At 38.7% G+C, this 23,790-nt stretch overlaps 1 protein-coding gene across 4 annotated transcripts in view; it reads right to left on the bottom strand.

Moving 5' to 3' along the window:
- Window positions 1–15,295, bottom strand: part of FANCL (FA complementation group L) — a 370,306-nt gene extending 355,011 nt beyond the window's left edge. For 2 of the 4 annotated variants that reach the window (XM_049115548.1, XM_049115549.1), the window contains exons 1-2: window positions 15,165–15,208; window positions 12,372–12,479 (exon numbers count right to left, since the gene is read on the bottom strand). The gene's annotated coding sequence lies outside the window, so the exon portion shown is untranslated. Of the gene's footprint in view, window positions 1–12,371; window positions 12,480–15,164 lie in introns of all 4 variants that reach the window. The other 2 variants (XM_025467824.3, XM_049115550.1) reach the window with 1 other exon arrangement.
- Window positions 15,296–23,790: the final 8,495 nt, after the last annotated feature.

Consider the following 23,790-nt stretch of genomic DNA (forward strand, 5'->3'; position numbering starts at 1 on the left):
ATGTCTCCAGCCCAGGGTAATCCATATGCCAAAGTGGCACATTCTGAGGTGGCCTACCCGGAACCCTATCACAATCTCCATGTGGGATCACACCTGCCTTTGATTTCAAGGAGTAAATTGTTATTTACCACAAGCATTTTTGACCCTCAAATATTTGTTGAAAATTTGTGTGTGTGTGTGTGTGTGTGTGTATGTGTGTGTTTTAGAGATTTATTTATTCATGACAGACAGAGAGGCAGAGGGAGAAACAGGCTCCCTACGGAGAGCGGGATGTGGGACTCCATCCTGGGACTCCAGGATCACACCGAGCTGAAGGCAGAAGCTCAACCGCTGAGCTACCCAGGCGTCCCTTGTTTGTGTTTCCTAAGGCCCTTTCTTCAACTAGTATGAGTCATGTTCTGAAGGTTGCACGCACAAACGCACGCACGCACACCCACCTGCACATACACGCAGAGGTCTGTGAAGCCCTGTAGGCAGTTGTTCCCATATTATATTTCCTTGCTCTAGTATACACTTCAATTTTCCTTGCTTATGGTCAAAGGTAGCAACCTAACCAATATTAGCTGACCTTTTCCTGGTAAGAATCTTTTTGAGAAATAGAGAGCTGTGAATGCTCGAGTATAGCCAGGGCCAGAGGAAGCCAGACATCATAAGGTGCCAGAAGGTGGACTACATGCTACAAACAAAGCAAAATTTTATGCAGTGTGGTGAGAGGGTAAGAAGGAGCTTGAAATTCAGATCCCTCTGAAAAAAGGAAATTGTTTAACCAACCACCCCAAACTGGAGCTGAGACGCGATTCTATAAGTCCTCTTCTTATATTTTTCCTCCCATTTATTCCATATGTGTATGTGGAACAAGGGCCTAGGGCCATTGGACAATCTGTTGAAGGTGGCCACTGTGCACACGAGAATATGGGTGACAACATATTGTGATGTTTATGAGCATGGTCTCTGCAACTAGAATGCCAGCATTCAAACTCAGCTTTGCTACTTCCAGGTTGTATGTCCCCAGGCAGGTAACACAATTTGCTCAGTGCTTCCATTTTGTTATCTTCAAAGTGGTGGTTAAATGAGTTAATACAAGTGCTTTGAAAGTTACTCAGTTGATACTATTATTGTTACACAGTTTTATCTTAGAAGTTCAAAAAGAGTCCTCAGCAGGATACTGGATGCCAGTTTAGCAATTAAGTGGCATCATAATGTATGAAGTAACTGAACAAAGTATTTCGTTCATCTAAAACTTAACTATTTTCCAACATCTAAAATAAAATTGTCTTTATAGGTAATATACTTAAAACTTCCATCCTAAAATATTTTAGACCTTACTCAATACCTTATATTTACTCATTAATTGAATAGTTATTCGGTATGTACTGAGTACAGGTGATGTGCCAGGCCATGGGGATACATCGGCGAGGAAGGCTCACGTGGTTCTAGTAGGGAAAATAGGCAAACAAAAGCAAATAAAAGAGCTGTGAAAGAAATAAACATCGTGTTCAAGTGTTGAGAGTGAAAAAAGTATTGAGCTCAAGAAGTGCAAGGAGAAATATCCTACTGACAGAGTGATCAGAGCAAGACAGGGGTCACTCTTTGAGGGACAGTCAAGCTTAGATTTGAAGATTGAAAAGGAAGCCTCTGGGCTGACTCTGGATAGAGGAGCATTCCAAGAGCACTGCACAGTACTCCTAAAGGTCCTGATGTAGAAACTATGTGTCTTGTTGAGAAGATCCCTAGGGGAGTTGAAGCCTGGTTCACAGGGTGGAAAGGAGTGGGGATCAGACCAGGGACAGACCTTGCAGGTAGGGATGCAGTCTGGTCTGCTTCCAACTGGCTGTTGTGTGGAGAATAAGTGGGCAAGAGTCGAATTCAGGATTACAGTTAGAAGGCTGATGCAGTAGTTCTTGTGGATCATGTTTATAGCAGGAGCATCTATGACATGTTCGTGGATGTGTGTGTGTTGAGGTTAGGCTTGGCTAGGAGCACATACATGGCGTGATCCTTGGTAAATCAGGCAGGGAATTCAAAATCTGTACCACTATGAATGAGGCAGTGAGTTTATATAGAATACATATCTAAAGTAAATATTATGAGCACATATTCATGTGTCTTTATAAAAGATGAAATGTTTTAAAATTAAAATTATATGATCTAACTTAATGTGCGTGCACTTTAGGATTATCATTTAACGTGTTAATGATATTTACTTTCGTGTTTTTTAAAATCATTTCCAGAAAAAGAAAGTATTTGTTTTGTCCCACCAAACCTCTATTTCCATTAAAAACCTTCTTTGTTTTCTTTATGTACGTGAAAATACACATTAATAAGCATAAAGGTGAGATTTTTAAAATGTAACAGGGATAGTTGTTATTGAAATGAACGTTGGGGAGACCTGGGTGAAAATGGCCCAGGTGGAAGCACCTCAGCTGTATTCTGCTCAGGTAGTATGATTCTATTGAAATATCAAGTCTCTCTGGGGTTTTTTTTCCAATCAGCTGCCTGGCTTAGAAACTCATGATGTGAATTTTTGATGGCAAAATTAGAAAATAAAGTGCCCTTCTCTTTTAAAAATAAATTTTGAATTCAAGAGGTGATCTGGCTAGACACTTGTATAAACTAACTTTACGTTTATGATAAATGAATATAATGTGGACAAGAAGTTTCACCTGGTTCCTCATTAATATGATTATATCCTGAGTTGGTGATGAGGTGGGACAGGTTCTGAACTTGCCTATTCTAACTAATTTATTCCAGAATGAGAACCAAGTCAAGTGTATCCACATGAGAACTTGCCATGCCACCTAGGAAAAGTGCGTAATTATCCTGAAATAGCCCCTTACCTTAGGAATGGGACATAGAATCCAATGTGAGTCAAGTTATTCAACCTGGAGTTGGCTTTCCCCCAGCCCCTCCTTCCTTTGTCCAGGGCTAATGCAGACAAATGCTCTAATCCTCCCATCCTGAGGTTGGCAGTTTGCCAGCTGCAGGGACATTAGCTCCTCATTAGCACCTTGTCATCTGCCCACAAATCCACATCCCACCCAGGACAAAAGTAAAGTGGTCTGGCTCATTTGAAGCTTTGGCCACTGAAAGAAGGAATGACAGTCCATGGGGTTTCATATAGTTTTAGGAGTTAGAAGTAAAGGAGAAATTCATGTTATTTACAATCAAGAGATTAATGGGTATTTTGATCAACGTATTATTTAATCATGTAAGACATATCTTGGTACACTTTTTATAAATTCAGATTCCAGCACTGACCTCTCATTTCCAAGTCAATTAGAGATGATTTTTCTCTTTCCTCCAAAATATTGTTTTTGTTGTTGTTGTTGAGGAGGAGGTGGAGAAAGAGGAGGATTTTTTAACACCGTGGCATTACAAAGTTGCAAAGTAAGAAAAATGAGAGATATATGTTCTGAGAAGTAATTCTGAGATGTTCTGGGTAAGCAAAAGAGTTTAGGTTGTTCTAAAATTCTCTGCAATATTGAACAGGTAAAGACCATTTGATAAAGAAGCAATTCTCATTAACAACACCCCTCCCTTATTGTTTTTTGTCTATAGATCCTGTCTCAGTCAATCTGTGGTTGCAAAATGTATATATCTTTGAACACGTGCATGAGTAAAAGCTTTGCAAATAAATATCCCCAAATCTGTCTTTGTGGTCATTTTAGCCATCTGTGCCATCAATTTTGGTCACCACATAAGCTAATCCTTTGGAATCAATGCACAGCTAACTGAGAAAGGCTTGAGGATTCTGAATTGAGTGTCTTGCATTTGATTTTGCCGTAGGGTATAGATATGGCTGAGAAACATTTTTTTAGACCTCAGATTTTCAACTTTGCTTCCCCCCACTCAAGTTCTGAGAATTTGTCAATTAAGAAAGTAATTGTTAATTGTTATATTTTGTAATTTCCACGTTAGTTTAAATTCTGGCCTGCAAACAAGCTTAGTTTCTTTAAGGCTGATTTGATTTCCACAGTTTAGATCTATGTCAGTCTGTTCCTTTATACCCAATAATACAAAATTTATTCTATAGGAAATGATGAGGTTAGTCAATGGCCCCAAGCAGGCAGCCTGCTTTGTTGGGATGGAAATATTAAGGTTTGTATTATCTTTTAAGATGGCCTTACACCCGCCAGATCACCAAAAGATTTTAGGGTGCATAAATAGATTCATTTGAGATATGGAGTGTTCAAGATGGGAATATGCCACATTTTTAGAAAAGGAGCTACCTCTTAAAATATATTGTTTCCAACCCTGAAAATATTCAGAAGGGAAAAATATAACTGTCAGTTGGGATAGTTTTATTTCCCTCCTAGATACCAAAAGGCTGCCTCTAATCACTACTTGGGATCACTTCCAGCTCCACAGAATCTATAAGGCTCCATGACTCTTAAATTTAACTTTCAATATTTGCTCTGTATATGTCTATAAGTGTATAACGGCGTGTGTAGAGATGTGTCCTGTAGTGGTATCTGTCCCATCCCTCTCTATTTTGCATAAGGTGTTTTTATGCTGACAGATAAACCCAAGCCCCTGGTTGTCTGAGTCTCTAATTGCAGCTGCCACCTGAATTCCTTTTGGACATAGTCTGCTAATCTATGGTCCAAATAATGTTTTTATAAAATACATTTTTTCCAAAATTAATTAAAAATTAATTTCACCACATGTATGAGTTTTACTGAATAAGTGATGGTTATATGGTAACCAGCAGCATCCAAAAAGTCTAGTCCTCAGACAATTAATGGTATTTTTTTCTAAAGGCATAGATCCTTTGGTAGCATACTTTAAAAGAATATTATATATCTAGTTTCTGTTTAAATATATATATATATTGACAAGAAAACCAAGATAAATAGCATTGACAATCCGGGCTTTCAAATTCAGAAGTATAGTGATCACAAACATACCTCACAACTCAGCAATGCATAAGAAGTGTTTAAATAATAGATTGAGATGACAGATGTCATAAACATATATGAAATGGATATAGTCAAAGCTGGCAAATTTTGAGATGTGGTTTCAATCACAGTATTTTTTGTTGATTTTTATATATGATCCTAGGCAATTTTGAATTAAGGCAGGTGTCACCTTTAATTTATTGTCAGGTGGAAAGCACACTTATTTTGTACTCTAAGGATTTATTCAACTTAACTCTGTAATTGCTAGCAATATACAAGCTCATTATATCACAATTTAGTATATTTGATGCCAGCTGTTATGGAGTTAATGGCAAAGTCGAAAGAAATGACATAAAACACACTCTCCTGTTTAGTGCAACCATCATAATATTACCATTAAAAATCTCTAGTCGGCCCGGGTGTTCACTTTAGTATTGTTTCTCATTGTCAGTGTGAAAAATAAGATTTTTTTCACCAAGTACTGCATTTGATGTTTTGCTAAACATTAAACTTTTTGTCTCTCTTTAATGTATGAAAACCCTCTTGTACCTATTTTCTTTTTCTGAAAGTTATTTTTGGCAAAGCCGCAATTTAAAAACCTATTTTCTCTTCATTGGAATGGGGTTTGAGAGGTGTCCATATAAGAACTAAGAAGCAAATAGGCTTTTAATTGGGTTATGTGCCACTCAGTGTTTTTTCCTCCTGGATATAAGTTGATTATTTCCTACTTATATTTTAATAGAGTCTGTGTTTCTTAGGGGAACAGTATCAAGATAAAAACAGCATAACAACTCAATATGAATTCAGTAGCAAAATTGTGAAATTAGTGAAAAAAAATTTTCCTGTTTTATAAGGAATTATATGTATTATTTATATTTATTCATACTGTTGTTAACTACAGTGATTACTATTGTTATTTTCATAATTTTGATACAACATATCAGTCATTACACTCTATAGCACATAAAATTAATGATATACTCCTGTTCCCTTTGGTACACTTGTAAAATTGACCATTGTTGCAAAATTTTCTTAATTTGAGATCATGTAGCTTTTTTTCTAAACATAGTATTTCATAAATGCACAAAAAGCAATATTTCATGCAGTTTTTAAAATTTAACAGATAATAAAATAAGAAAGGATAACATACTGTATTTTTAATTCTAGGAATACTGAAAAATATTCCCCCACCCTCTTGTTAACTGATATATTTAAGCCAATAATTTTACACATTTTGTGAATTTGTGTATTTAACTTGGGAAAACGCACTCTTCTTCACTGTGTGACATATAAAAAGAGAAAATGCGTTTCCAGGAAACAATCCCCTAGTAATTTAGTCCAGCTATTTTCAGTACTTAACTTTTGTGTTTTTTTCTTAAGTTCACCATGATATGACATTTCATTATTAGATTTTTTTTTTAAATAGTCACTCACCAGATATTAAAGGATGCAATTGGTTTCAGTTCAGGCAGGTTTTAACTGCGTTTTAATTAGCTTAAAACATATGCTTCCATTTATCGTATTACGTGGAGTACATCCTATTCCATTTAGCTGAGTATTGAGGACTATTGTACAATATTGTGCTCAGGCTAAAACAATGAAATACTAATTGGATCCAGTAAAATAACTGTAACATTTCCGATTCCTATTAGGCAGGTTACGTAAATTAGGCTAATATAAAATGGTGCTTAATAGAATTGCAAATATGGTGTGATGATACATTCAGACAGGAAAGACAGTGAAAGGGGATTTTGGAGGAAATCAAATACATTTGCATTACAATAAAACATTTCCTGCTGTGAGGGCTCTAGCAATGCTGGAAAAAACAACACTCCAGCACCACTCCCTCTTATTTACATAGGAATGCCATCTCTACCTCTTTCAGCTCCTATGAACAGTTGTCTGTCTGTAACAGAATAACGTGCAGTGCAGTTTTAAGACTGTTGATGAATATAGTGTTTTTATTATTTCATTGGGCATCGCATCTGAGATCTTTATATTGCAATGAGGGAGCATTTCTCTTCATGTACAGTATGTCTTTTTAGGATGAGAATGTGCTTTTCAGGCTTGAAAAACTGACGGCAATCATTGGATTGGATTGATATTTCCTATTCAAGCTACTAAGTGTCTCGTGTTTATTTCCTTCTCTTCTTTTCAATTATTAGCCACGGGATTGGATAGTTGTGATATTTGTATACACTTTGATTATCCTAAAATGGATGAGAAAAGGTCGGCTATTCCTTTCCTTCAATGTCTTGCACCCCTTGGACTCTGTTGTAAGCTTGAATAACAGCCATGTATAGTATTTTAAATGAAGAAATTTGAGAAACTGACACAGGGATGGGAGAAAGGTAGAGTGATCCTTTTTCTAAAAATCATTCTAAACCAACACTAATTTTGTCTTTGTTCATTAGCAATCCCCATGGTGAGTTTCTTCTGTGTTTTGAGGAATCCAGAGCACTTTCTGGGCTGAAAGGTGTTCCGGGGAGATTTTTGAAGCTGTCCCTCAAAGGAAAAGTTGCCCAATGAAGTGGGGAAAGGACTACATTTTTCCCTTGCAAATACATTGATAAAAGAGCTTTATGCTGAACTCACAAGCACCCTTGAACCTTTCAGTTTGCTCCCAGCGTTCAGATCCCAGTGTTTCTGTGAAATGGCAGAGAGAGAGAAGACCATTCTGGGGCCTAGCATGCAAATGAGCAAACCACGTAAAGGAAAAGAAAATTTAAATCTCGTCTATTGTATTCTAAGCAGGTTGCTAGCAAGCCTTTGTGGAGCTGGTGTAAAAATGAATCTCATCTTCTTCCTGCCATGAAAACTAAAAACACACTTTATTTCCTCACTCATATCAGCAATTTTTATGCAGTTTTATCTTCAAAAAGGTTTTGTTTTTCCTAGGAGTTTAGTGTGTAACATTTTCATTCATGATACAAATTATTTTGTCTGCATCTGTGCTTCTGATTTAGACCTTAATCTCCCTGAGATCTTTAGTTGTGGAATTTGTCACTTTATTTATATTCACAGGTAGTTCTCCCCCTCCTTTAAAAAGTGTTGGAATTAATACTATTTGCTCAAAGGAACAGCAATTTTTAAAAGGTACTACATCGTATGGGGCATGCTTTCCTAGTGAAGCAAAGCAAGTTAAAATCCTCTAGATTCAAATTCCCTTCTCTTTCAGCTTTCAGCTGTGAAGAAAAGGATTTTCATCTAGATGTAAAAGATGGTAATTGTACAATAAGGGAAAGGTTCTGGCCAATAGGAATGTGCCTGGGGGATGTGAAAAGAAGAGCAAAGAAATAGTCACTGGGCCCTGCAGGCTGGACGTACTGAAAAGGAATGCTTGACAGCCCACGTGAAGCAAAATGGTCAGCTAGACAACTTTGTCCACCAAACCAAATAATCTGCTTGGCTGGTTCCCTGCCCCCTTTCCCACCTCCCACTATATTCACTAGAGAAAAATCAAGCTGATTGATTTGTTTCAGCCTCATTTCCTATATATGTATGGAAAATGTGTTAATCCTTAGATCTATTTGTTTGTTTATCTCTATTGTTATTTTCCTTTTCCTTGTCAATTTTTTAAAAATCTGGATACACTATAATTTCATGTCAGGTAGAGGAGCCAATCCATTGCCCAGAGATCTTTGTTCTCAAATAAGGTTTTAAAAAACCTTCATTGAAATACTTATTGATTCACCAAAGTTGCCAGACTGATACAGAGAGATTCCATATATATACCCTTTAACCTCCCACTGATAACATCTGACGTAATTCCAGTACAGTATCAACACCAGGAAACTGAGGTTGATACCATCCATAGACCTTACTCAGATTTTATGAGCATTCATTTGTGTATTTAAGTGCAGTGTGTGTGTGTGTGTGTGCGCGCGCGCGCCTTCGTGTGTAGTTCTAAGTAATTTTTTCAAATAACTTTTTTTTAGATTAGTCATAATTTTGTAAGGAGAGCTAAGAGACTTAAACAAGTGATGATATTTTACTAAATCTTCTCCTATTTCAACATTAAATGGTAGCCAAAAGTAAATCTTGTTGTTTTGGTTGCTTTGTTGTTTGATAAATGGACTCTTCACAGACATAGGAACATAAAATGTTTAGATTCAAAAGAGAAGTGCTAGATTTTGCAAAATATAATTACGACCAAAAGAAAAGCCCAGATAGATAATTAATATAATTTGATTTTTATCACAACTCAGACATTAATTTTTAATTATACTTAGAATTATAATTTTTAACCTTTCACACACACACATGCACACATACAGATGTAAGCCTGCTGTAACCCTACTTTTGTCTCATTGACCATTAATTTTTATTTATGTGTGCACACATGTATGTATAACTACCCACTCCAATTGCCTTGTAGAGTACAAATGCCTTAAGTAAAGGGTCAGCAATCTGTCTGAACACAACCAAACAGGAAATATTTGAGGTTTTGCAGGCCAAACAGTCTCTGTTAAAACTTCTGAACTCTGTCCTTGTAGTAAGAAAGTGGCCATAGATGACACATAAATGAATGAACTTGGCTATGTTCCATGCAACTTTATTTATGGGCTCTGAAATTTGAATTTCACATAATTCCATGTATCACAAAATGCTATTTTTGTTTTGATTTCGATTCCAACATTTAAAAATGTAAAAATTATTCTCAATTCATAGGCCTTACAAAAACAGTCTGTGGGCTGGATTTGGCCAGTGGGCTTAAGTTTTCTGACCCTTGCGCTACACAAAAATGGAATTTGGGGTCATGCTTTCATTGGTGTGTGTCCATACAAAAGTTTTCTCTATTCTAATTTCTAATTTTGTTCTAATTGCCACTTGAGAAACCACAGACAAGTTACAGAGAAGAAACAGTTATGCCAACATAAGAGAAGGCTCATAATACAATTAATACAGCAACAGTCAACTGTCTTTTTTCTTTCTTTTCCCTCCTTCCCTCCTCTTTCTTTTCTTTTCTTCTTTCTTTCTTTCTTTCTTTCTTTCTTTCTTTCTTTCTTTCTTTCTTTCTTTCTTTTCTTTCTTCTTTCTTTCTTTCTCTCTCTCTCTCTCTCTCTCTTTCTTTCTTTTCTTTCTTCTTTCTTTCTTTCTTTCTCTCTCTCTCTCTCTCTCTCTCTCTCTTTCTTTCACATGGCATTAAAGGGAACAACTCAAGTTTCTAATTTTTTTCCTATTTTCTTGTCATGGATATATTAGCAGTACATGATGCATACTAATTATAAAGTTGGCTGTAACAAGAGTTCCTCTTGTGAATCCATTTAAGAACTGATTGTTTACTATCTTTTTCTGTAAGTATAAAATTTTAATTATGCCACTGACAGGAACTGTGCGTGATACAGTGCTCTACATTTATCACTGGGAGAGGGCCAGTTGCAGAGCTGTTTGACTTTGGAGAAATCCTGATGCGTTTGCAATGTTGAGCAGCAGGTGCCACATTATTATGTACAGAAAAGCAATTAGGAAGCATATTGGATGAATGGGGAGTGCATTAATATTAGCAAGTACATTTGTCAGTGGTTTTGATGCGAGTCTTTTTCTTTCCTTTATGCAACATTAAGATTGTGGCTCTCATAAATTCTCCCCTTAAATTGCCATCTGTTCCCTTGTCAGGCTAGTAGTGAGGTAGAGAAAAGTTTTCTTGACAAAATGAAAGGAATTTCTTTTATTTAAAGTAGAAGCAAAAGAGCCTATAGAAAGTTGCAGAATTGTAGGTTGTGCAGTTCAGCTTTGCGTGTGTTAAGTAATTACCTTTGAATGTAACATTCACTCTGCAGCCCTTTGCTTTTTACAAGTTGCTATTTTTCCCAGTCATTTCATGTATTTTACAATTCAATAGGAAAGAGTTATAATTAGATTAATGCAATGACAACCAGCAATTGGCCACTTGGATTAGGAAGTGTGAGGAAGGAACTGCCGATTTTTTATTGTGGTGCATCTTTTCCATTTTGCTGGCCCAGGGCCATGTTCCCATCCTGAAAGGATTTAAGATTAATCACTAGAATGTCACCCCTCTTTAACTCCAGATTATTTCTGAAATAAACAGCACTCAATACAATAACAATTGAAAGGAATTCTCTGTACAATATGTACCATAACAAGTGGATTATTATCTTCATGACAAACTCTGATGATAATGATGGTTAAATTTTCCAAAATCTTCATTAACTGAAAGCCAAGTGAATAAGTGACTTTGGTTAATTGAGTCTTCTAGCTAATCGAAAGGTAATAACTCCTTTAATTCGTCTACCTTAATTGAAATGTTTTTTCTTGAATACATTTGTTTGCTTTTTAACTTCAGCAACAAGACTATATAAAATATCACTAAATATGTGCTTTTAAGTACTTCCTCTCATTTATTATCTCGAGTATTTTCAAAAATGCCTTAGAATGAAGAATTAGGCAAAATTGGTACCAAATCTAGAACATAACCTAATGAAAAACGTGGTTGATCAACATATCTTCTTTTTCCAAAAGGAAATCAAGTAAGCATACTTTCTGGTTGATTATCTCGTTGATTATAAACTTAGTAAATGAGGGGAGGGGGTTTTTAAGTAATATGAGGATTCTCTCAAATCTTTAACTTGCTATTTATAGTGTCCTCACCACTGTCCCCTGTATACAGGTGAGATCTTATAGTCTCTTTTCTTCTTTATTCCCAGAGTAACTAAGGTTAGGAGAACACGAACCATTTGTAACCTAAACTCACATGAAATATAATAATTAATGCTGGTTTACGGTCGGTATCCACTTAAAACAAGACTGAATATTGTGTCAACTGGTCAGCATGTTCCTTCCCTGAGGCCAAGTCTTGTTAAAAAGCAAATGTTTAAATACCAGTCTTTGTTGGTGAGCAAGGCCTCAGAGCCAGTGGATTTATCTGGATCTTGAGAAGTAGTGTCTGCAAGTTCTGATAGCCTTGTGCGTTTGTCTCCACTGTTGGGAGCCCAGATGTTTAAGTAGCCTATACCTTGGACAGGGCTGGAGGCATCTTGAAAAACTCTTATTTGGGAGTGCTCCTTTTTTTTTTCTCCCCTGTTCAGTTTTGCTCTGTTAGTAGTAATATCCACATTCCTTTAAAATTTGGAGATGCCCAAATTTTCTTCATCATACATAACTGAACAATGTCTTATTTGACTTTTATTCCTAGATGGCTAAACTCATTAATGGGATATTGTTTTAAAACCATCATAGGTAATCTTAAGTTCTACATTCAAGTACTCATGTACTATCTTGTTTGAGGCAACTGGGTGGAAAAGGACAATTTTAAGGTCTAGTCTGGGAGTGACTATACCATGGCCTTTCATCCTCACACTAGACAGCTGACCTTGGCCACACAAACAAAAACGAAAATCTAGTCAAAGGAAGGAAAATTAGCTAGGTAATTAGGAAAGCAAACCACAGCAGTAAGGCTGAAAATGCCTTGTTATCATTTGTGATGAACTTTCATACCCATTATCTCATTACCTTCTCTTAATAATCCAATGAAGTTCACATTGTTCACACAGGGTATTGCAAATAAAGAAACCGACCCTCTGCCAGGCTTCCAGAATCCTTCTGTAGTGAGGGGCAGGGCTAGGAGATAAATGAAGATCTATAAATTTCTGGATCTGGTGCTTTTTCCTACCTCTCCTCAGCTTTTCCTATTTTACAAGGAGTCTTTTACTTATAATGAATCTATTTGCAGGTCCAATCTTACTGGGTATTTGTTCAGACCTTCAGTTTACTTTATCAGGCTAAGTGGTTCCAAAGCTGTGTCACAGCGTTCTTGAGTTTTTTGTTTAAGTGAGGCTAAATGGAAGGAGGTGTCATGGTGGGTGGACAAGGACACAGAACTGGGAGTTGGGAGAAAAGACTTTTACATGAAATCGATGGATAATTTCAGGCCATTCAACCAGTTGTCTGTTTCTGGAGCTTGTGACTATTTGGACACATTCAGGGTGATTCCAGTCCCACTGGAGCAGTGCACCAGCTCTGTGACCAACACCTAGGCAGGAAGTACCCCAGAGCTTCTGCCTTTTTACACAATGAGAATGATCATTTGTCCTCCACTGGTTTCACAGGGTTGTATGATGATCAAATGAGATGATGGTTGGGAAAACATTACAAAAAAGTCCACGAACCTAAGTTATTAGTTTCTGTCTAAATCATCACCTTCCTATAGAAGCTATTCGTCCCTCTACCTCCTTGTTCACTGGGCCTAGTTGAAAGCTAGCAGCAAGTGCTGAAAGGCAAAGAGCAGCCTCAGCTGGGGATGTCAGAGCTTCGGTTCTCTAGGGCCTTCGTTCGGCAGGAGTCTAGGTATTCCTCAAACCCAGCTCATTCCTGAAGCTAAAGAAAGGTTTATGAGAAGATATATGCATAATTAAACCATACAGCAGAGAGAAAAAATTACTATCCCTTAAAGAAATGTTTTAAAAATGTGAATGCCAGGCTGCCTGGGCACCTACTGGTGGCAAGAGAAAATGCCCCTTGAGCTTCATAATTGGATGTCTGTCACTGCCTTTCAGCCATCCAGGCAGAGCAATTCCAAACCTACTTTCTGTCTCTCACTACAGCGAGATCCGGAGCCAAGCTTGTAACCCTTCTTGGCATGTCATTTGGATCTTTTCTTGGTTCCTTAATTATTTATTTATTATTATGAAGCCATCACTTTGAATCTGGGCATGAGTACAAAATGGAGGGGGGCAAAAGTAAAAGAAAGAAAGAAAGAAAGAAAGAAAGAAAGAAAGAAAGAAAGAAAGAAAGAAAATAAGAGCCAACTATCAGAACCACAAAGGTTAGCCAACTAAAATGGTTTCCAAGTACCTTTCCCTCCATTTCCTCACTAGCCTCCCCTTCCATCATCTTCCCACATTATGTACCCTGCAAACCTCAGCACCACCACCCACCTATAATCAGACCTCTTTGCAGGAGTTTAACTCCATACATTTAATGGCCAAGTTCAAAATGCAGTTGAATTTTGGACCAATTGCCCATTTTTCTCCCCTATCCTTAGTGACCTGGTTCGTGGAGTGCAATCTTGGTAGAACTTGTCAAAACTCCCTTTATCAAAACCCAAGCACAACATAAGCATTTATTATGCACAGTCATGTGTTGGGTTATTAACCTTTTGTGTTTATTTGTTTTGGATTGACTTTGTATTTATCTAAGTCCTGTGTATGGATTTTTTTTTTCTTATTTGAGTTTTTAATATATCAGGAATAGTGACCACAGGTTAGTTCTTTGGTGACACAGGTTCCTTCTCATATACGACCACATTTGTCTATAGTTTCTCAAAACGCTTCTCAGAAAGGATATCTGAAATGAATAAGAGAAATAATGCCTTTGACACATAGACATCAGTGTAACTGTCTCATGCCCCTTTAGTAATTATTTACTTAATTCATTTCCATGGATATTTTTTTAAGAACCCCAATTTTTATTGAACTTCAATTTCACTGTCATGTGCTCTGCCCTGTGCAAGCTATTGGGAAGAGGGAAAGGAAATATAGGAGATAATCCCTTTTTTCTTCTTTCTTTTTCTTTCTTCCTTTTCCTCTTTTCTTTTCTTTTTTTTCTTTTCTTTCATGTGCTCTGCCCTGTGCAAGCTATTGGGAAGAAGGAAAGGAAATATAGGAGATAATCCTTTTTCTTCTTTCTTTCTTTTTCTTTCTTTCTTTCTTTCTTTCTTTCTTTCTTTCTTTCTTTCTTCTTTCCTTTTCTTTCTCTCTTTTTTTTTTTTTCTTCAGAGATTTGGAGATGACCCGTTTTGGGAAATGATCCCTCTTCTACAAAGATTTTACAATCTGGGGAGAAGAGGAGTCTTAATGCACGCAGATGTTCTGAGAAACATTTAACGAAATTGTGGATTTAGATGCAGAAGATAATATCCGCAGAAATTCAGAGATAATAAATAAATCGATCAATAAACTAGAGTGAATGGGGGAAGGAAGCTTTGTTGAAAAGGAAGGATGTCACTAGACCCTTCAGGGATAGATTGCTTTTGAAAAGAAGGGGAATAGGAAAATCGACGACGAGGGAAGGGTGGGACAGGAACACACCTGTAGAGGTAGGAAGACCCGGGTAGGTACGACTTGGAAACCTGGGACTCCGGGCTCCCAGGGGTGCACTGCGGGAGGCGAGAGACCCGAGGAAGCCTGGGACCTTCTTATCGAAGGTTCGAGGCTACAGACAGAAGGGGGCTGCTGGAGGTTTGAGCCAAGAGCACATACAAATAAATACGTGTTTTTAAGAAGACAAAAGTGGCCAACAGCCTACCTGGGACGGTGCCAATCAGACCGGACCAACCAATATAGGTCGCACTGCGCACGCGCCGGCGGGTGTGGGGAGGACGTGCCCCGGCCGGAACCCCTTACCCGCAGGCGCCCCCTCCTTCCCGGGGCCGTGCATTGTAGTTCCGCGCGCCCTTCCTGCCGCCGGAGCCATTTCAAGGGGGCAACCCTGAGGGAGCCCCGCGCCGTGGCCAGCGGGGGGACGGCACCCGTCCTGGCGCCTGCGAAGGCTTCTTCGTAAGGGATCATGGCGGCCCCTGCGGAGACCCGCTCCTCCGGAGTCTACCCAAGGAAGGCAAGGCTCCTCCGTCAAGTCCCGTGTTAATCAGAACCGCCGCCTACAGTGCGGCTGGGGCGTGGCGCGCCGCTGCCCCGGGTGTCTCCCTGCCCTCGCCTCCCGGGGCGGGGCGGGGCGGGGGGGGGGCAGTTTCCGATTCCACCCCCCCCCCGGAAGCTGCCCGCCGGCAGAGTCAAACTGTCTTCCAGTTGTGCAAAGAGAAACTAAGGTGTGTTACAAGTTTAAGAGGTTTTCTTTTTTTTTTTTTTTTCTTTTTGAGTAAAAAAAAAAAAAAAAAAAAATCTGTTTTAGTTTGGCAGCGCCAAACCGGAAGTGGTGAGGTACGGGGCGCTGCTGACAGGAGGCCACGCCCCTCCTCCTTGCCCCCTCCCCCCGTGAGAAAGACTTCTGGAGAAAAATGTGGTGCAAAGGCAGGGGAAAAATTTTTTTTTTTCTTCTAGATTTTATTTACCTATTCATGAGAGACACAGAGAGAGAGAGAGAGAAGCAGGCTCCATGCAGGGAGCCTGACGTGGGACTCGATCCCAGGTCTCCAGCATCACGCCTTGGGCCGAAGGCAGGTGCTAAACCTGCTGGGCCACCAGGGCTGCCCGAGGCAGGGGAGATTTTTGATTGGCTCTGACTTAAGCACTTGCCTTATTTGGGAAAGCGCAGTCGGCGGTTTGCTATGGTGGTTTGCGATTTCTTTACTTTGAGGCCCGCTAGGCTTAAATTTTGGGTTGCTGACCTCGGCTACTAAGGTATCAGCGCCCTCAGGCTGAGGGCCTTCTTGTTCGATTAATTTAACACATTGTTACATAGTTTTGTTTTAAATATATATATTTTTAAGATTTTATTTATTCATTCGTGAGAGACACACCCAAAGAGAGAGAGAGAGAGATCTCCAGAGACACAGGCAGAGGAAGAAGCAGGCCTCACGCGGGAAGCCGGACGTGGGACTCGATCCAGGGTCTCCAAGAACTTGCCCTGGCTGAAGCAGCGCTAAACCGCTGAGCCACCAGGGCTGCCCCCCCCCTCCTTTTTTAATAGCTTTCAGAGCATTTTTTTTTTCCATTTTAAAGATTTTAGTTATTTATTCATGAGAGACAGGCAGAGACACAGGCTGAGGGAGAAGCAGGCGGGAGCCGGAAGCCAGGACTGGATCCCGGCCCTCCGGGGTCACGCCCCGAGCCCCCACGGCAGACGCTCGGCCGCTGAGCCACCCGGTGCCCCCCAGAGCACTTTTGCTAACACGGTCTTAGTAAGGTAAGACTGGAAACAACCCAAGAAGGTAAATAGAGCTTGGCATTTATGTATGTTGAAATTAGCAATTCCGTGGTGTCAACTGTTTGGACCAAAGAGCGGCGGCTTAGAAGTCGTGGGATTGCTACTTAACTGTGAGAATTCTGATTTTGTAACTGGACACATGCTCTGTCACCGGGGCCCAGAAGAAATGCTACTTTTTTTGGTCATTAAATTGGAAGGAATTTGGTCCGGCAGTTCCTTCTGAACTGATTTTTCCTTCTTATACCAGTTCACGCAAGTTACGCAGACTCAGCTTCACACACGGCAGACACAGGTTCCCTGCTCACATCCATTGCCCATTTTCTTAGGATTCCAACAGGCCTCTCCTCGGATACTTTTTAAGACTTTGCCTATTGACCAAGAGTGAGTGGCTCTCAACCCCGTTAGAGAATTGCATTTTTTATAACCTAGGAAGTCATTCTTGGGCTTATCCTGAGCCTCATTCTCAAATACCCTAGCAAGGATAAGCTCGAGGTTTTATTTAGGACCGTTGAGTATGACTGAGGACTTATTTGTCTTCAGAAAACTTTTACTGAAAAAAAACAAAAAAACAAACCTTCTTATTGAAGAATAGCATCCTTTCATAAAAATGCACAAATCATAATTACACAACTGAGTGAATCGTTATAATTTGATCATATCCAGACCAAGAAACTAAATATAACAGGAATCCTAGAAGCACCCCCCCATACCTCTTTCTAGTTGGCTGACAATTTATTAAAATGCTGATTCTTTCTTAATTTTTTGAACTTTATATACTCGAAATACTGATTTTTATTTATTTTCTTATTTATATTACAATAATTATTTTAAGTAAGGTCTAGGTCCAGTGTGGGGCTTGAACACATGATTTTGAAATTAAGAGTCACATGCTCTGCCAACTGTGCCAGCTGCCCCTAGAAATACTGATTTTTTTTTAAAAGATTTTATTTGTTCATGAGAGACACAGAGAGAGAGAGAGAGAAAGAGAGAGGGGCAGAGACACAGGCAGAGGGAGGGAGAAGCAGGCTCCATGCAGGGAGCCCGATGTGGGACTTGATCCCAGGACTCCAGAATCACAACCTGGGCCAAAGGCAGAAGCTCAACCACTTGAGCCACCCAGATACCCCTAGAAATACTGATTTTTAAAGATTCCATTGTTTTTATATTTTTGTATACCTATTTTAATACCCTGGAAGAGAAGGGTTCAAATTCTTTCATTCCTTTTAATATTAGTGTTTCTTTCCATGTTTTTAGTCTTATATGTAAATAATTATTGAGCATAGTCTCTAGCATTTTTAGAGAGTATTGTCAGTTTTAGGTAACCTGGAATACTTTTCATATAGCTTAATTTGAATTTTCAGTGCTTTCTGTACCTTGACAGTTGCCATTTGATTTCAGGGTTTCATTACCTTAGACATTCTTCAGCTTTTTTTTTTCCTCTTTCATTCTAGACACAGTCTATAGACCTATGATCATTATTACCTAGAGGGTTCTCATTCTGTTTGCTTTACTAGACCTGTTGTCTCTGTTAATTCAAGTCAAGGGAATTGGTTGCATTTTTCTTTTCTTTTTCTTTTTTTTCTAATTCAACATTTATATATGAATAGCAAGTTCAGTGCTTGATTTCCTCTATTTAGGATATATCCTTTAATGTCCAATTATAATCCGTTGTTAGTAACCAGCACAAAGCTTGTTTTTACTTTCACAAGGCTTGTGGAGTTTGTTACCTTCTTTATACTGTGATTATCACAGAATAAGTAGGGTGTCTTAAAACAAAAGTACCTATGTGAGTTTGCTAGCTTTGTTCTTTCAGGTCTTACGATTAAAACTCATATATATGGAGATATCATTGTTCTGTTGGTGGTAACCTGACTCTGTGGTCCTGACCTTGAACCCTTGTGAATCTGAGTCACGAGTCTTCTATAATCATCGTGTCTGATACTTTAAAAAATCTTGGTTTAGATGTCTGATTCTGACATCACTTCAGTTATCCTAAATTTTTTCCCCAAAATTCTGCCCTGGCCTTGACCACTGTGGTTGTTTTGGGTAAGGGCTTGATTTGACACCTATGACCTTAGCATCTTCCCTATGATTAACCCACTATACAGACTCAGTACCAAGAACCTGGGAACTTCCCTTACAAACTCCATATCTAGGACTTCATTTTGTCCAAGTAAACAGTCTGATTTGCATTCTTTTCTGACCTATGTGTACATTGCAAGACAAAGATTCTAATTAAGGATTCCTTACAATATAGTTCACTTTTTTCTAACCTAAGAAAGGAATGCTCCCTTAAAAGGAGAAGGAAGCCCCTTTCTGCATCTCCTCCTACATTCTTTCCAGGAGGGACCAAGAGAGTTTTCAGGAACTTATTTCTAAGTGCAACATGTGAGTTTTACCTGTGAGGAGTTAACAGACCACTATCAGGAAAAAAATAAATCTTACCATTAGATGCTAAAGAATATAGAGAAATCCAGATAAACACCAGGGGGGCTCTTTATTTTTCCCTTCTTTTTTCTACCTAGAGTCTTTCTGTTGTTTTTCATTTGTTTGTTTATGTTTCTTCCTCTCTCCAGAGTTCTGTTTCCTAGTCAATATGTTCCTTGATTTCCCCTCTTAATATAGCTAGTTGGGTGGCAGTAGAGGTGCCACATGAGTATTCTTAGTGTCCCTTTGAAGAGGCTCAGAAACGTTTCCCTGCAGCTGGTAGAGAGGCCCGGAGGAGCCTTGGTACCTCTGGTTGCGGGAAGGGTGGAGTGGGTGTTATTAGCTGATGTGATTTGGCTTAGCATAGAGAGGAAGGAAGCAGCTGCAAGCTCAGTGACAAGCATGGCTTGGTGAAAGACTGCCTCCTGCAGGTTTGCAGGCACCCTGGAGAGATGGGATGGGGCTTGGTGATTCTGTGTTTTCCTGACAGACACGTGTTCTTTTTGCAAAGGTAAAAACAAGACCAGCATTTCTCCTTTGTGAATGAAAAAAAGATTACATTTTTTGGGGGTGAGACATTGTACTTTAGGTAGAAACTCATAGTTACATTCTAATCCGTTTTCTTCTTTTTGTCTAGTGGACATGCCTATTTTAGGATAAGGCTCTTTCAGTCAGAGTCACAACAGACCTCATTCCTCACTGAAGCACAAGACTTTTCACATATCTCAGTGTAGTTACTCAGTGCAGAGCTTTAGGGTCCTTTTCCTGATAGCCAGAGAAAGCAGTTTTCCAGGGTTGTTCATAAGCATTATTATTGAGAGTGGTTCATTGATGTGTTAAAATAATTTATGTTTTAACATTTTTTGGCAATAACTAGAGCCTGAATTATCTGTACTGGGAGGTATGACCCACTGTTGCTATTTGTGAAATAATAGCATTTACATATGCTCATTTTCAGAACTTCTGTCAAATGATTAGTTCATAGGTTCTATCTTTGTTTTGAACTTAGGAAGTATTAAGTTTGAGAATGTTTATTGTTTTCTAATGCATGTATTTTATCAAAGATTTTTTTGAAATTTTGGTTAAATTTCTAGGTGATTTTGGAGTTGAGGTAGTATTTCTAATCTTTGATCTTATTTTAGGATAGTTGCTCTAATAGAGCAGTCTAATTCTTTATCTAAAATTTTTTTTAAAAAGAGAAATTTCTACGTTTCCTTATAGAACTATTAGGGAGGCAGCACCTTTGGTCCCACGGTTGATATGGGGCAGAGATGGGCATGCCTCAGATAGAGTCCATGTAACATGTTTACTCAAGAAAGTAGTGGACAGAAGAATGTAAAGATCTCGATCTCCAATATTTACTGAATAGGTTCTGAGGAATTAGTACCTCACTCCCCAACACACAGAGACACATATGCACACTCCGGCTTCAAGCTATATATAGCTCAATATGGTAGCATCTCTACTCATATTCTCTTCTTTTCAAGTTTGCCTGTGACAGTTTCTTCTTTCTAATATTCATATAAAAACATTTCTGTTGAGGAAGAGACTAGAAGATTAGAGTACTTCTACAAATCAAGATTTCCTCTTTTGCTCCAGAGTCTTCCATATCCTATTTGATTCCAGTTTTGATAAAATAGCAAAGCTAAAATAATTTATTTTAAAGATCATTTGATTTTGACTGCCAGTACACTCCTCCATTTGATATCACTCAGCCTAATACCTTAATCAATTTTAATTCCAGGCTCCTCTGCCCTGTGTGTGTCCTCTCGGAAGGGTGTATCCTCTGACCTCAGCACGAGATGAGCAACAGGGTTGCAGTGACTGGCTTATGTATTATTGAATTACTATGTCTATATGGGCAAATCAATCCAATCGCATGGTGATATTTGCTTGCCTAAAAGGGACATTTTGATACAAAAGAAGGAAATAAACATGATGTAAGATTGGCTTAACTTGATTATTTCATGATTAATTTTTTAATTCTTACCAGTAACAATTAGTAGGAATATTCAGTGCCCCTGGTGCTAGGATTATGAAGACAAAGGAGATAAACTCCTGTCATCAGGTTGCATACTCAAGTCAAGAGAGGAAAATGGGCTCATAAAGAGATGATGAGAATCACATGCATTAAAGTCAGTGTTAGACATTCAGGGGCTTATGAGAGCCTGGGAAAAGGGTCTGTAACCCTGCCTGAGGTTAATGGTAGAGGGCATGGGTAGGGAAGACTTCTTGTAGTGGCTGACTCCTAAGTTTAATACAAAATGATGAATTTGAGTGAAAGAGATGAATGAATTGAGGTAGGGGGAGAGAAGAGAATGGTGTTATTGGCAGAGGGTACGGTATTAGCAAAGCTGTGGAGTTCAGAAAGTACACATGCATAGGGAGGGAATGTCAAGCAGTTTAACATTGCTCAAGGATAAAGGGGAGAGGGAGGGATGAGAGATGAGGCCAGATAATTAGGCAGGGTGTTGTCTGCCATTTTAAGGAGTTTGGACCTTTTCCTATAGCTGATGGCGTGCCAGGAAAGTTTTAAAAGAGGACATGACTTGGCTCTTCCTTTAACCGGAGCCTAACTTCAGTTCCTTCCCACTTTGAGGAACTTGCTGGGTATTTGTCAACCCAGTGGTATTGGAGGTGTTTTCCCCTGGTGAGTGGACAAGCCAGATCCTCCAGAGAGATGCTTCCTGACCCATATGGCCCACTGACAGTTTGACAGTTGACAGCTTGTAGTCCAGCTAGACTCACTTAAGCTGCTTACCCATCCTGAGGCATGCATGTGGCCAGAGCCCGGACTTCACATCATTCTGGCTGTCTTAATTGGGCACTAATTAAATGTTTTGGCTGGAAACCTCTCCTTGCCATGGCTGAATGGACTCATTTGAGGCCAGTATTTCAGGGAAACATCTTGTTAGGCTGATCGGATTCCCTGTTTAAAAAGAAAACGCATGTATTCAGTTGTTTCTTCTTATTTCTGCCTAAGGATCTATCTATTATATTTTTCTCCTTTTTGGAAAAAACTAAAAGTTTAAAAGTCGTGTGTATATATTGGATATATGTACATAGATATTGTGTGCATGTATATATTCACAATCTATATATACTATACATATTTACATGTATACACATAAACACACATATGTGTCAGAACAGGAACTTACAGAAAGGACAGCTTTGCAGTTGGGAGGCTAGAGGTCACATCTAAACTTTTTTTGAGATTTGCTTTAGGCTAACATGTATATGGCTTAGTTTCTGTATTTGTGACAGACTCACAAGAAAGATACATTGGAATTTTATCATAATGTTTCAGAATGAAATCTAGGGATGCAGATGATTCTAATCCTAGAAGTTGGGGGCACTGGCTCAGTTGATGGAGCATGCAACTCTTGATTTTGGGGTTGTGAATTCGAGCCCCATGTAGGAGGTAGAGATTACTTAAAAAAATAATTAATACTAGGAGATGGATGGATGGACCAAATCTGCTTTCTGCCTTTACTTAGCTATTACATGCTAATAAAGATTTCTTTCTCAGGTCATTCCAAGAACAGAGTAGATAGATAGCCGAGTGGCTGGGGTTCAGAGGACCACTCTTTGCACTGCAAAGTAGGCAAAGAATGCTTGCAGTGTCAGCAAGAAGAGCAATAGGTGCAGCAAAATACATGAAGGATAAACACTGACTAGACCATCCATCTGTGGACTGTCAGGAGCTGGTTATATGGCTATTGAAGGCATTGGCGTGGACTATCATTGATACGAAATAGCAGTCATTACTTGTTTAGAAATTCTTCCACTTGCTGAAACTAAGCCTCTCACAAATTTTGCTTTTCCTGTAAAATAAACCTACTATTTTAATAACTTTTTTTCTAAAACAATAATGGTATTACTGTATTAAACAAGGACTAATGTGAAAATTGGGATTTTCAGAGGTTAAAATTAGTTCCTAAATTATAATTTTCTATGAAGAACTAGAATTAGATAACCAGATTGGAAGATGATTTCTTGTCTGGAAAAGGAAAAATAAAATGTGCTCCAGTTCATGTGTCTTCAACTCTTTTTCAATTAGCTTAATATGTATTAATATATATTGTATCAGATAAGTATAGGTTTATAAGACAAAACCTCATCAATTAGCAATGCTTGAATTCATTTGCATTTAATTACCAAGAAGTAACTTGTTCACAATCAACAATTGTAAAACAGAGCACAGTATAACACTGTTCTGTCTGAACTACAGTAGATCTTCAGAACTTCTTTGATGTGTGTGCTTCCTTAGGTCTTAAGGACATATTAAAGTGTATGTTGAGCTTTCTAGTATTCACTTTATTTAATGAGAAATGTTTTCCTTCTTGTTTTGCCACTACCTTCCTACTCCATATCCACTCCCCCCTCCCTTTTTTGTTCTGAGCAATGATTCTGTGTGTTCTTTTCCTATTTAAAATTTAAAGAGTTACATTTGGGAGAGGAACAATGTAGGGAAAGGAAACCCCTGGAGTGTGTCTGATGTGATCGTTCTCCTCTGTGCCACCATTTTTCCTCCCGCTGTGGGAGTGCTAAGTGATAATGCCTGATACCTTACTGAATAAAGCCTGACACGGTTTCCAGCTGTGAGCATGTGATCAGT

Source organism: Canis lupus, chromosome 10, assembly GCF_003254725.2.
Source record: "Canis lupus dingo isolate Sandy chromosome 10, ASM325472v2, whole genome shotgun sequence".
NCBI classification, from domain to species: domain Eukaryota; kingdom Metazoa; phylum Chordata; class Mammalia; order Carnivora; family Canidae; genus Canis; species Canis lupus.